A 15,925-nucleotide genomic window follows, 5' to 3' on the forward strand; every position below is an offset into this window, starting at 1 on the left:
CATTCTCGGTGTGAGTTTTTAATCTCTCTCTATCTTTCTTTCTCAGTAAACCAAAACTGAAAACTAAAATCAAAAGATTCAAAAGAGAATCTCAAACCTCAAATTATTTGTACTCGTTGCTGGGAATATTTCCATTTTCTCCATTCAAAGCACTACAAAGAAGTGATTTTTTATGCTTTCTTTGCAACTGCTCTAAATTTGTTGTGCCTATCTTCACCTTTCTTTCATTTTTTTATTCTTAAAAACGTTTAGATCCATGTTAAGCCTCTTTCACTTTTTTTTTTTTTTTTTTTGGGTACAAAGAAAAAAGTTTTATTTATTCAAACAGACAGTTTAGGAGAGTAAATAATTTGTTACAAAACACTTTCTAAGAGTGCCCATTTGACAAACATTCTTCAGATACTTTTCATACACAAAACTTGGGTAAGATTCATATACAAAATTTCTATCCATTTGCAAGTTTCCCCTTTTAGCTAGTCCATTAGTCATTCCATTAGCCTCCTGGTATATATGAATCGGAAGGACAATTCACTCGCAAGTGATAAGGAGCCTACATTCATTAATTAAAATATAAAGTTGTGGCATATAAGCACTATCATGTGTTAGCCATTGCATAACCAAAACGAATAGCTTCTAATTCTGCTACATTATTGGTAGTTGTTCATAAATGAATAGAGAAACCTTTTAACCAAAACCCATTAAAATCATGAAAGGCTCCTCCTCCACCTGCTCTACTTGGATTACCAAAAGAACTCCTATCTGTGTTTAGAGTGATAAAAGACTTTGTACGTTTTTAGACCCCTTAACATAATATGTTTAACCTAGTTATTTTGCAAAGTGATTACTTAGATAAATTATTCATTTCTAGGTTAACACATATAAATCATATCATGTGAATAATGCGGAAATATAAAGAACACAACGATATAATAACCTAGGAAAACCAAATCGATAAAAAATTTAGGGAGGATTTAACCTAGCTATCCTTAAGGTAAAAAAGATCCACTATGAAAGAATTGAAATTTGGACAATAGAACGTAGACCACTAACATCCTATTGCTACCTCGAGTAGCAAACTTACTATCACGACCACATAACAGCTCCAAGTCAACGGACTACTTCTTTTCTTGATCTATGGCAACCATAAGTTCTCCTACTTGTGACTTTGAGACTCTACTCAAAGGTTTCAAATCTTCTTAAAGTTCTTTATGCAGCTACTGAAGCGATCACCAAGCTCTTGACATGAATCTTGATCTTGATAACCCTAAGTGTGTATGAAGGTAAGCGCCTCTAGATCTCACAAGAGATTCAACACACAACACATCAAAGACCTCTAAAACGTAGTTAGAGTTTTTCTTTTCATACTTGGAGTAAAACATAAAACCCTACACGTCATATGGGCTTGGGTTGAATTGAAATTTCTACGGAAAAAATAATCTGCACGTGGTTCGATCGATTACGCCTTGCAGATTTAGTCCAATAAATTCTGCAATCACTCTATTCCAATTTTACAAATAAACATACTTTGAGCAAGCCTAAAACTAGACTCAATGTTTTGATCATGGTTTGCCAACTTAATACTGTATGTTTTTAGACTCCTTAAACACAACCAGATTAACCTAGTTATTTAGCCAAGTGATTAACTTAGGTAAATTATGCAGATCTACGTTAACACAAATAAATCATATCATTGAAATAATGGGAAAAAATAAATAACACAACGATATGATAACCCAGGAAAACCAAACTGGTAAAAAACCTAGGGAGGATTTAACCTAGCTATCCTCAAGGTAAAACAGATCCATTATGAAAAAATTGAAGTTTACACAATAGCGACTTAGACCACTAACATCCTATTGCTACCTCGAGTAGGAAACTTACTACCACGACCACATGACAGCTCCGAGTCCACGGACTTCTTCTTTCTTGGATTCACAGCAAGTACAAGCACTCTCACTTGTGTATCTTTAAGCTCTTAATGCAGCAACTGAATGATCATCAAGCTCTTGACATAATCTTGATTCTTGATAACCCTAAGTATATGTGAAGGCAAACACCTCTAGATCTCACAAGAGATTCACATACACAGCATAAACAACAACTGCAACAACCATAAAAACGTGGCTAAGGTTTTTCCTTTTATACTCAGGGCAAAACATAAAACCCTACACGTCAAACGGGCTTGGGTTGAGTTGGAAAATTCTGCAGAAAAACAATCTGCATGAGCTTCGATCGATTGAGTCTAATTTTTGATCAATCGAGCCAGGCAGATTTACACAGTAAATCTTGCAGTGCACTTGATTCCAACTTTACACATAAACATACTTTGAGCAAGTCTAAAAAAAGATTAAACTTTTTGAACCTAAAGTCTTAGAACCTAACAAACTCCCCCTTTGGCAATCCGTGACAAAACACAAACTAAACAAAGTGTTCAAAGTTACAAAAACAGCCCATTACAAAACATTGCCCAACAAAAACAAATTCAACCTAACTACTATCTATCAGTTGCAAATATAGACAGCAGCATGATTGAATCAACCCGTATATTCCCGTAACACTAAACAAAAACATAAATGCATGTGTGGAAAATACAAGTAACCAAAATAAATTCATGATTTCACATAATCATAAACTACAAGACATATATCATGAATAATCTCATAAGTATAAATTAATAACCAATGTAGCACAATGTTAAACAAGAAACATAAATAAACACATCATAGTATCTCCCCCTATCATAGACAACTCAAATAAAACAAAACACATCATGAGCCAAAAAATATAAATACATGATGAAGCACCTAGATACAATCTAAATCTCCCCCTATCAACAAAATCTCCTCTTCATATGTACTCCCCCTTTTTGTGACGAATTGCCAAAGGGCACTCACTCATCATCAAAAGGAGGTGGTGGAGGTGACTGCCTGAAACTCACCAAATCCGCTCTCAAAGCCTAAAGCTCGATAAGCACGTCCACCAAAAACTGACCATGAGCCGCCTGAACAGTCATGACAATGTCCAAATCACGATGAATGATAGAAACATCCGAAGTAGAAGGTGGAGGAGCAACAACAGTAGTTGGATTGACATAATCATCAGCAGCCAGATCACCTGAAGAAGGAGGAGGAGGAGGTGCACTAGAGGAAAAATCTACTCTAGGACGTTTAAAGCTAGCTCACATCTGAGTAGCCCTCTGCTTAAGAAATGTGGCACCTATAGGAGCTATAATATGAATTGGCTCAGACGCTAGAAACTCATCTAATCCTAGATGCAATAAAATTTGATGAATAAAAATGGGAAAGAACAGACCATGAGTAGTGGAACTACTCCTATGAACCTTAATCAAAGAACGAATGAAAAGATGAGAAAAACTCATAGAAGCGTCTGTGACAAGCACATACAAAAATGCACATCTCTCCAAAGGAATAGTGTGTAGGTGAGAGATAGGCCAGATGGAATGGCAAGAAATCTGGAAAAAGAGATAATGAATCTCGGTTAACTCGTGAGAAGTGATCTAAGGATTAGAACCCCACTAGATAGAAGTCCCAGTGAGATATGACATAATGTCATCAAGGGGTGGAGACTTGTCGTAAGGATAAACAGGATGTTGGACCAAAAGCACCTCGAGAGTATCAGCCACTACCGAAGGAGTAATGGTGTACTCTTCACCCCGTATCCAACTCCTCACCAGAGTTGTTAAGGACATATTTTATGTAGTTGGCTAATCCTTTGACAAAACGCACTTTAATTGTATTTGAGTAGATCTAGGATATATTTAATACTTCAAAGAACATGTTGTTCAAGTCTAGTATTAAAACCATGAAGATTGGACCAAGAAACAAGTGAAGAAAAGGTGTTTACTAAAGCTGGACACATACTGGACACCTCTTGAACACCTGCTGGACACCTACGGACAGCTGCTTGATAGCTAGCTATCTATCGAGGTTTAATGAGGCTCGACAGATGCTATCTATCGAGGTATCTATCGAGGTTACGAAAATCAGAATTTTCAAATCTGATTTTCGGGTCAAGCTTTTGTATTTGTGTAGAGTTTCTTTTCTCACAACCCTAGACATATATAAGGCTTATTTTAGAGGTCGTCACATAAGAGAATACAAGGAGAACATATGCAAAAGGTGACTAAAGCCTTATTCTCTTTAGAAAGAAGCTACTGCGTCTTTGCGTCTTAAGGTTTTATAACCAAGTGCTTCTTGATCTTCATTGTTGATGAAGTGAAGAAATTTGCAGCTAACATTCTTCTTTCTCAAGTTGGTGAGTGAGTCACGTACTAGGATTCGCACAAAGGAGTAAGTCACGTACTAGGAACCGTGCTTCAAAGGGTGGCATTCATATATTGAAGAGTTCAGTGGTTCTAAAGCGGTAGAAGGTTTCTGCTGTGAGTTCATTTACGGGGATTATAGAGTCTAGGGACAAATGTTTTGTACTAGATCTAAAACCTCTCTTTACTATAATGAATTGCTTTTCGGGAAGGTTTCCCCCCAGATTTTTTACCGTGAAACTGATTGGTTTCATTGGTTTTCTTGGGTTATCATATCTTGTCTTATTTATTTTTTCGCTGCACTTAGTTTTCACATGATATTGATGTTTGTATGTTTAAACAAGTTTTATGCATAATAAATCTAATTAACAACTTGGGTTTAAAACTTGTTAATTGTATCAACCGGGGTCTAAATTTCTCAACAAGTGGTACCAGAGCGGGTACACTCTGATTGGATTAATTTCCTGAGTGTGATCCTTGCCCCCGCTGTCATGGATCATGGACAATCTCTTTTGATTCCTCTTTTATTTGATGGAACTAATTATGCGTACTGGAAAGTTCGTATGAAAGTTTTCTTGCAAGCTCTAAGTGAACAGGTATGACAAGCTATTGAAGTTGGCTAGATTAAGCCAAAGGAATTGCCTGTGGATTGGGATGATGCAACAATCATAGTGGCAAATTTCAATAGTAGGGCCTTAAATGCTTTATTTTGTGGGGTGACCAATGAGGAATTTAAGAAAATATCATCCACAGAAGTTGCCAAGGAAGCATGGACCATTCTTGAGACCACCTATGAAGGTACCTTGGCTGTGAAGACTGTGAAGTTTCAAAGACTCACTAGCAATTTTGAAGAAATAAGGATGGAAGAGGATGAGACCTTTGATGAGTTTTATGCTAAACTCAAGGATATTGTGAATTATGCTTTCAACCTTGGAGAGTCTATAGTAGATCCTTAGGTCCTTACCTGAAAGATTCCATGCCAAGATCACTACCGTTAAAGAAGCAAAGGACATTGATCAAATTCCTTTGACTGAGCTTGTAAGGAACCTTCAAACCTATGAGATGGGATTAGGCTCAATAGGAAAAGGTGGAAAGAATAAAAACTTGGCTCTTAAGGGTATAGAGGAATATATTGAGGACTTTGAAGATGAAGATGAGGATGAGGATCTATCCTTCATAACTAATGAGACTATCAAGCTTCTTCAGTTTAGGAAAAAGGATAAGGGCAAACCTCCTAGAAAATCTAAATCCTCTAGGAAGGGTAAGAATGAGAAGCCCCTCATCCAATGCCATGAGTGCAAGGGTTTTGGTCATATGAGGATAGAGTGCCCAAACTACCTTATGAAGGAAAAGGCTAATAAGTTAGAAGATAAAGGGTTGGTTGCTACTTGGAGTGACACCGATAATGACTCTTCTGATGAGTATGTGGATAAATGTAGTCATGTTATGGTCTTTACTGCCTCAACTGATAAGGTGATTATGGAGAGTGCTAGTGACAGTGAGGATTCTTCTAATGATGAAGCATCCAAGAAGATGACCCTTTAAGAAGCCTATGATAAGCTATGCACTAAATTCATAAAATCTTAAAAGACTTCTCATCTTTGTAGAAAAGAGCTTAATGAGGTAAAAACTGAAAAGGCTGATCTGTTAGTCAAGCTGGATGAGACTACAAAGTTAGTTGAGACTCTCATTGTGGAGAACACCTCATTAGAAGAGAAGGTCAAGAATCTTGAGGTTGAGCTTAGTCAAGCTAGAACTCAAATGGAGATAATGTCTAGTGCAAAACTTGATGAGGTTTTGAGTGCTCAAAAGCCTAGTTCTGATAAGACTGGCTTAGGATATACTGTCTCCTCTGGCCCCTCCTCTTCCATGGCTTCTGGATCAAGGACTATCATTGTGCCTCAATCCGAAAAAGGTAATAAAGGTATGAAATCCAAAACTATTTTGGCTAATTCTAAATCCTTTGTTAGACCTCATGTTTGTCACCATTGTGGTGTTTCTAGACACATTCGTCCTAATTGCTTTAAGTTGTATCCTCAAAAGCAAGTATCCAAACGGTCACAAGTTTCCTCTCAAGGACCTACACCTTTGTTTGGAGAGTTATTAAAAGCTTTAAGCTTTTTAACTCAATTTCAAGAGAATCTTAATTCTTCTATGTCCTTTAGTAGTCATACTAGGACACGTGCCTTTTCATCTTCACGGCCAAAGACTCGTGCTGTGTGGGTGAGAAAGGAGCCTAAGACTTAATTGTCTTTTCTGTTTATCCTCTGCTTTAATTCTTTCTATCTAAAGTAGGACTCTCTTTGCTTGATTTCTTATCTGCTTTTGAAATCATGCTTTTATGCTTTCATGCATCTGCATCTTTCTATCATGCTTTCATGCATATGCATCTTTCTTTCATTCTTTCATGTCTGTTTTTGTTTGAATGTTTAGTCTTTATTTTGTGTTGTTTTCAAAACAAAATTGAAAAATCAGAAAAATACAAAAACAGTGTGTGTTTGTGTACTTTGGTTCTTGTGAACCTTAAAATGGCCATTGGAACAGAGTTTTCTAAACTTTGTATCTCTTGTAGCTTAGATGAGTATCTCTATGCACAACTAAGCAAGTGAGCTTTATGGCTCTTTGTTTGTGATGAGTAAGGTTAAGTGATCTCTTGTACTTAACACTCGTATCACTCTTTTTGACAAGTGGGACTAGAAAATCCTAAGAGAAAGGCATAAATAACCATCTCACCACTGTTACCCACCAATCATGATATGATATCTGTATGCTTCAGCATAGCAAAAGTGCAATGTCAATGACATCTATATGCTTCAGCATAGCAAAAGTGCAATGTCAAAAACTTAACATAATTGAGTATTTCTTTTCTCTCATTTGTATATCCATGCATGGTTTGCTAAATAAATAAAAAATATGCAAAGAAAATAAAAGCAAAAAGAACAAAAATGCTTTAAATATGATTGCAAGCGTGTTTTCTAGAAGATGTGAGAGTTATAGGATGTACCTCAAAGGTGATAGTCCCCATCAAACAGTTATGATTGTGTGTGAGTTAAAGTGATTTTCTCATATCTCAAGTCATCATAACTTTGAGACACCCATGCAATCTTGCGATGTTTTACACACACAACACGCAATATTCTTTGCTACTTCTGATATATGTGCAGGTACAATGTGATTTGGTCATCACAAGGTTTACATGTGTTGATGTATACTCACTAAACTGTCTTGACTTGTTTTTAAAATATAAAATCAATTAGACTTGTTTTGTGTGTGTGTGTGTGTGTGTTTTAGGATCCATGTGCTTAAAATTGTGTTGAGAGATGATTTTGAGAGTCTAATATGTTGATTAGATCATTGGTTGAGTTGCATGCATGATTGCATTCATGTCTGTGTTTTTCCCTTCTCGAAAAACTGTTTGTAAAAGCTGGCTCGACACCTCCTCGATACCTGTTGTCTGTCGAACTTCTTAGCCTTTTCTTATCGCAATCTTGACATCTTCTCGACACCTGGTAGATCGATCGAGATATTTTCTGTCTGCTCGATAGATCCTTGACACCTTCTTGATCCATTCAGGTATGCTTGATAGCCTCTCAACACCTCTTGATCCATCGAGATCCTCTGCATGCATTTTTTTCTCATGTTTTGCATGTTTCTTTGATCTTATCATCCATAGCATCTTTTTTCATTACATTCATGCATTTATTTGGATTCTTTGTACCCCCTTGATCATTTTTGATCATCTTTATGTTTCTCGAGTGAAGCTTTCTAGCTTCTTGTACCCATTGTCAATCGTGACAAAAATTGGGAGAAATTGGAGAATTTGTGGTTTCTTTCTTTAAGATTCTACAAGTTAGGGGGAGAAATACATTCCTTTGAAAGGGGGAGATGTGTTTCATCTTGTTAGGGGGAGTGTTTACCTCCTTGTTGTTGTAGGAGCTACTTTTAGCTTCTTCTTCTTGTACCTAGGTCTTGTGACCATTCTTACATACATGATGCCTCTCAAGTGGTATATATATGATGATGTATGTTTTCTTCACCTACCTCTACATGTGTTGTTTCTTTTCTATCTTTATACACATGTTTCTTTATTTTGTATTCAATTTATTATTTTTGTTTTACACTAAGATACCTTAATGAGTTTTGTTTAAGTGTTTCAGAAATACAGGTTGTCAAAGTCTTCCATGCCATGAACTCTCTTCTTGCAAAGTTTTTCAAGAGTTTGTGTTAGGGTAGATTTTATTGTATTCAACAAGTGAGTATGAGTTGAGTGATTTATGACTTCTCTCATATGTTCATTTGTTTGTTGTGGTTTTGTCACAGATTGCCAAAGAGGGAGATTGTTAAGGACATATTTTATGTAGTTGGCTAATCCTTTGACAAACTCACTTTACTTGTATTTGGGTAGATCTAAGATGTGTTTAATACTTCAAAGAACATGTTGTTCAAGTCTAGTATTAAAGCCATGAAGATTGAACCAAGAAACAAGTGAAGAAAATGTGTTTACTAAAGCTGGACACCTCCTGGACACCTGCTGGACATCTGCGGATAGCTACTCGACAGATAGCTATCTATCGAGGTTTAATGAGGCTTGACAAATGCTATCTATCGAGGTATCTATCGAGGTTACAGAAATCAGAATTTTCAGATCTGATTTTTGGGCCAGGCTTTTGTATTTGTGTAGAGTTTCTTTTCTCACAACCCTAGACATATATAAGGCTTATTTTAGAAGCCGTCACATAAGAGAATACAAGGAGAACATATGCAAAAGGTGACCGAAGCCTTATTCTCTCTAGAAAGAAGCTACTGCATCTTTGCGCCTTAGGGTGTTGTAACCAAGTGCTTCTTGATCTTCATTGTTGATAAAGGGAAGAACTTTGCAGCCAACATTCTTCTTTCTCAAGTTGGTGAATAAGTCACATACTAGGATTCGTGCAAAGGAGTGAGTCACGTACTGGGATCCGTGCATCAAAGGGTGACATTCATATATTGAAGAGTTCAGAGGTTCTGAAGCGGTAGAAGGTTACTGATGTGAGTTCATCTACGGGATTGGAGAGTCTAGGGACAAAGGCTTTGTACTAGATCTGAAACTTCTCTTTACTATAGTGAATTGCTTTTTGGGAAGGTTTCCCTCCAGGTTTTTTACTGTGAAATTAGTTGGTTTCATTGGATTTCTTGGGTCATCATATCTTGTCTTATTTATTTTTCTGCTGCACTTAGTTTTAACATGATATTGATGTTTGTTTGTTTTAACAAGTTTTATGCATAATAAATCTAATTAACAACTTGGGTTTAAAACTTGTTAATTGTATCAACCGGGGTCTAAATTTCCCAACAAAATTGTTGGAATCATAGGAGTGGATAGAAAGGTTCGAGTAAAACTCTCTAATCAAGGTAGCTGGAGGGGGATGTGAAATGTCCAACAAAGGAAGCCAACCCCTACGCTCAAAATTTCTCCGAATCTCACCATTTAACTCCTCTAACACTACCTTCCTCTCAGCCCAGATATTCCTTTGAATGTTCAGCTTCTCATAGGTTTCCTGGTTTTTCTCACTAAGGAACCTCTCACTATCAAAGGTGGGGATAGAAGAAATGGAGGATTTCCTATTTGCTCTAGTCTTCCTAGACATGATGCTAAAGATCATAAAGGAAAGACAGAAAAGAGACAAAAGACAAAAACAAGAAGAACCCAAGGGTAGACTTCAAGTTAGAATAGAAATAATATAGAAACGAATAATCTATATGATGCATGAACAATATCAACACATGATGCATGCTCTAATGCAGTGAGAATAAGTTCAATTGCACTTTAAAATCACAAAATTGGCTTGAGCATAGAGTTATATCAAAAACCCCAAATCTTGAAAACCCATTTTCAAAAAACTCAACAAATTAACCAATTGATCATTACACAAGATAGTTAACTGAATATAATGATCAAATCAATTAAACAAACAAGCCAATTTCATCAATTAAAGTTTAATTGAACAAAATCCCCAATTCGGGTAGTTTCAAACCCTAGAAAATTCAATTTTTCCAAAATCAACAAATTGATCAAATTAATTCACAAAGATCAAATTTATATCATCCCACAACAAAAACCCATTGATCAATTTAGAAAGAAAAGATTGAAATCACCAAAATTTCCAAATATTCATAGGTTCATAATTTCCTCAAAATGCATGAAAAATATGCATGAAATATGAAAATAAATGAAAAAGGAGGGGCAAAAGAGTCTTACTGGCCTTAGAAGACAAAAACCTTGCAAAACATTTGAGGGAAAACGACAAAAAAATTGCTTTGAATCCTTGACCGATCGAAGAGAGAGAGAAAGAACTTTTTGAAAAAGTTTGAATAGTGACAAACACGTGAAAAGCTTATGTTTTAAAAACCCTCTGAATGATTTTCAATCGATCAAAAAACAGGTACAATCGATCGAAAATTACATTCAATCGATCCAGCATCAATCAAGCATCGATTAGCCAGACAGATTCAAACCAAAAATTTAATCGCAATTTCAATCGATCGAAAAACACACTCGATCAATCGAAAATCTGGAAAAATCAAATTTTTAAAAAACAAAGCATTTTAATGCAGAAACTCCTCAAAGCATAGTATTTTATGAATGAAATGCATGAGTATGAGATGAAAAGTTTTTCAAAAACCCTTGAATTTAACCCTCGTTATCCAAAAGTAAGATTTTCAATTAAATTTTCCTTAAAAACACTTTAAACACATTTTGCATCAAAATCAAGGTTCTTTCAATCTCGGATGACCACAACAAGATCACACAAAATAACATGTATCAAGTTTAGCAAAGAGTAACTTGTGAAGTGTGTGCAACTAGTAAAAGCTTGAGATACATGTGAGGTGATAAGTAGATAGTAATCAATCACAATTTCTACAAAATCCATCACATAAATTTAAAAGAGACTATCCCTTAAAGAGTTACATCATATAACTCCCACATCTCCTAGAATAAAAGCTTGCAATCATGTCAATTTCTTGAATTTTCCTCATAATGTACACACCAATTTTATTTTTCTTGAAACTTATTAAAATAGCCAAGATAATGTACATACCAATTTTATTTGATTGTGAAGTTATTATAGCCCAATAATGTACACACCAATTTTAGCATTAATTCGAGGCTACACCTTATGTTCTTTTTGTGCATGTGTTACACTTTCTCGAGTACAAAATCATATGATATGCACTAAGGTGTTCATGATTAGCTAGTAAACAGTGGTGAGATGGTTATCTATGCCTTTCTCATTAAGTTCAAGTCCAACAATCAAAGGCATGTGACTTCAATATCAAGATCATGTGATCAAAATAGTGCAAAACACATTTGTTTTCCTTTTCCTTTTTTTTTATTATTAAAAAAAACAACCTAGCATGAAATGCATGAATGTTATGCAATTGAAATCCTCAAAACAAAAACAAACCAAAACAACAAAAGAAGAATGGTCACAAAGAGTAGAGAGCTGAAGCACAAGCACCATGTCAGAAAGACTCAATTAGATTAAGCATTTTGCATCCAAAACTTTTTAGATGCAACTCTAGCATTGGAGTTATTATTCTGATTAGAATGATAAGTAACTCCAGGATTGGAATAAAGGTTTAAAGCCTTTACCAATTCACCAATAAGTATCATAGGATCTTGTGCTCGAGGCACAGATACTTTTGGCTTATTTGCTCACTTAGCAGCTTGCAACTTGAAACAGTTTGAACGAATGTGCCTAGACTTTCCACAAAAATGACAAACACATGCAGGTCTATCATGCAACTTATCCTTAGGAGGGTTAGGAGTCTTAGGTTTAGACTCTTTGAGATAAACCCTAATCTTCCTAGAAGGAGCAACTTCCACAGGTTTGACAATCTCACTCACGGAGGGCTCAAAAGAAGGAACAAAGTTTGTGGAATGTGTTTTAGGCACGGAGATGCTTTCCACAAAACCTAAACCAGTTTTGTCTGAAGGAGACTTCTGGACACTCAACATGTGATCAAGTTTGGAACTAGTAGACCTATTTGTTTTTTCTCTAGCAACAGATAATTCAAATTCCAAGTTCTTAACTTTATCAAGCAATAGCATGTTCTCAGTCTTCACATTATTTAACAATTCTCATCTGGACAAACAATGCAATTAAGTGCAAAGCAAAAATCAATTGTATGTCCAAACACATAGCCAATGCAAAATACCAAAGTATTTGCATTAAGGATACAAGATCCAACAAGAGCACAAGTGTGTAGTACTCAAGTACAAAAAAATGCTACAAAAGCAATGAGATAAACACAAAGTACTGAATATTAAACTGGAATTAAACCAAAGTACTTAAAGCTTTAAAAGAAAGAAATGTAAATAAAAGCGTTCTAGACTATGGCAAAAGAAACTAAACAACTAAACCACCAAAAATTAACCAATATGTCTATGAAGTGCATTTGCTATGCTATGCTTGTTAGGATTAGTGCCCTTAAATCCTATTGTATGATGCTATGTATAATATTATGTATGACATTGTGTATGACTTAATATTGTGTTTAATAAATCTGTTTTATTATTATCTGAAATAATGGTAACATGAATATTGGGACATTATCAAATAGTCCATGAGATGCATTGCATGTTATTTATATGATTTAGTCACAGAATATGTAAATCACAAGTTCTTTGTAAACTCAAAATGTAGTTCGTAGTTGGTGATGAGATTGGGCATTTCATCTGCGAAGACTATAACATATCAACTAAGATGATTTGCCTTGATCATTGAAATGGAGATTTCTAGTTGGTATGTTGATATGTTTTAAGAGTTAAGACATATTGAACTGGACCGCTGTGAGTTTTATTATTCTCCTAACAGCTGTCAATTGAATGATAAACTCACGACTTGTATTTGCATGGACTCTTAATCCTGAGAGAATAATGGACTTGATTATGAGATGTAGGTCGCTTTGATATATCAGGAGTGAGATCTAAAGTAATGGTCAAAACCTCAATATGTTGCGCAACCACATTTAGTGTTGATGAAACATATATTCTCAAGATAGAATTCATAGTCTCTTAACAGAGATACAAAATATTCCCTTGAGATAAGTTTAATGGGTTTGTTATTCAGAGAGTTAGGCCTAACCACTTTAGTAAGGAGTTACTAAAGTATATATTTATGGAATTGGATTTCATGAATATATGATGAATAACTTTAAAGGATTAAACTGGGTGCTCAAGGAATTAAGATGTAGTAATCTACAAAGTGGCAGTCTTCTTTCATGACTTTGTATTACTACGAATATTTTATGAAGGGGTTGCATGTAAAATAAAGTCTTGGGATATAATTTATAAATAAGGCCTAGAGTGCAACTATATTTATATAGTGGTATTAAATATAGTTAATGGTAACTTTGGACTTGTCAAGAGTTGACAGAAAAGCCCAAGGCCCATTGAAGTTAGTGTCTTATTGGTCTCTTTTGGTCCCATTCCAAGCCACACACTTAAGCCCAATTGGAAAGGCCCAAAAGGCTAGCCCAATTAGATAATCAGTTAGAAATAAAGGGAAAAACATACACATTTTTCTGTAGAGAATTTTGTAAGAACTATTGTGAAGTGGTGCAAAAAGTGTTAGACACTTTTTGACATTCTCCCTTTGGAACTAATTGAGAGACCACACATCTTGGGCGTTAGTGGAATTGGAGTGAAGATTGAAAGTGTTCCCAAGTGCTTCTGATCTTCGGCTTTGAAATTCACCACTCCAAGGTACACTCTCTTGTTCTTAAATTCTGAAATTTACATAGTACATGTTAACATTTATGAATGAAGTAGATCCGTTATTTTTTCGCTGTGTACATGTATATTTCCATCAATGCTCCCCCTCAAAATGTGCAACTCCCCCTCAAAAGTTTCTCCCCCTTTTTGACTGAAATGGCCAAAGGAGTTAGAATTGCTCAGATTCCGAATCAGATCCTTGCGCCATAGCCATATCCTCAATCTGAGATGATAATGCATTTATTTGGCCTTGAATGTAAGCAAATTGATCCGCGGTGTGCTGCACATGAGACTCAAGCATGCCATACATCTATTCTACTCTTGCTATAAGACGATCATGACGATCGGATCCATGTGGTTGTGCTTGGGAAGATGGCTGTGCAGAACTCTCTGGAGCAGAGGTAAATTTGTCAATCTCATCCTCAGTATCTCTACCCTCTTCTTGAACATGAGCCCTTGGTATTTGTGAGACGTCGGTCTTGGATCCGGTGATGTGAGCTTTGCTTCTAGTCACAATGCTACCACGAATGGGATAGTCTCTTTGTATTATGGTGAGACCACTCGGAAGTTTGAGCCTTGTCTTTGCAATGAGGCCCATGGTGAGAGTAGGGAATGGCATTATTGTCCTTAAGTTCCTTTTGGTGATGCTCTTGGTCAGAAGATGATAAATGTGTCCACATATGTCGATCTCTATATGTGTGAAGAGATCGTATATAAAAATGGTCCTCGGCTTGGACAACGTTGTCAAGTTGGTGACCGGGTACAAGTTGTGGATCATGACATATGGTAAAGTCCTCATCTCTGTATCAAATGGGATGGTGTTCATTGACCTCTTGTTTAGTGTACCACCAAGAAGTCGTACTATTTGCTCAATTGATTCCAATCGGTCATCATATTGCACAGTAATTGGCTGAGAAGGAGGACGAACTTCAAGGAATTCTTGGATTGAGTCTTTTGTAATCACAAATTCCTTGTGACACCCAGTAGTGAATGTGGTCTCCATCCACACTAGCATTCGAAAAGAACTCTCAGATGATTTCGGCGTACACATTACCACTTGGATTCAGTAGCTTCGTCCATGTTCTCTCCTTGAACACATCAGGAATGCAAGTGTCCTCAAGAGTCTCCATTCTAACAACTCTTTCCATAATGATTGTGGCTCATTTGTAGCAGTCGTTATAAGCCATGTCTGCGTCAATGGTCTTGAAGTTGTCAGAGTCTGTGCGAGGACATTTGGAGGATTTCTTGGAAGTAGCATGCTTGGTGGGAGACATCTACAAGACAGACATAGAGCACAAAGAGAAAACAAGTGAAAAAACACAAAGACTAGAACACAAACTTGATTAACGTCAAGTTAGTCAGAAAAAATAAGCACAAAGACTTAAAGTAGAACATAACAGTGTTAAAACTACATGCTTTAAGTGCTAAACCATGTAAACACTAACAAAATAGCAACTGAGCATGTGTGTGCATCTAGTGTGCATGTGGTGTGCATGATGTGTACATGGTGTGTGCCTAGGTGATGCATGGCATGGCAAGATGAGGCACACGTGGGTCAAAATGTGTAAAACACACACCCAAAGATCAAAACATGTTAAACAAGTTCAATCAAGGGTAAACCCAAAAGTTGGAACTCATTGGAGTCCAAAACAACTCAAAAATGTCACTTGAGCATTTTATCAAACACATGGAATGCACCACTACACTACACAAATGAGCAATGCATGAATAGATGAAAATATGCCTAGATACAATATCAAATTGCCACAAGGAGCCAACATAGATACAAACGAAACAAGTGGGACAAAGCCCAATCAAAATTTTGAATTTTTTTTGCCTAAAATCATAGTTCCCAACCCCTTTTTCAAAATACCCCAATTCAAGAA

This window comes from Castanea sativa, chromosome 8, assembly GCF_040712315.1.
Source record: "Castanea sativa cultivar Marrone di Chiusa Pesio chromosome 8, ASM4071231v1".
NCBI classification, from domain to species: domain Eukaryota; kingdom Viridiplantae; phylum Streptophyta; class Magnoliopsida; order Fagales; family Fagaceae; genus Castanea; species Castanea sativa.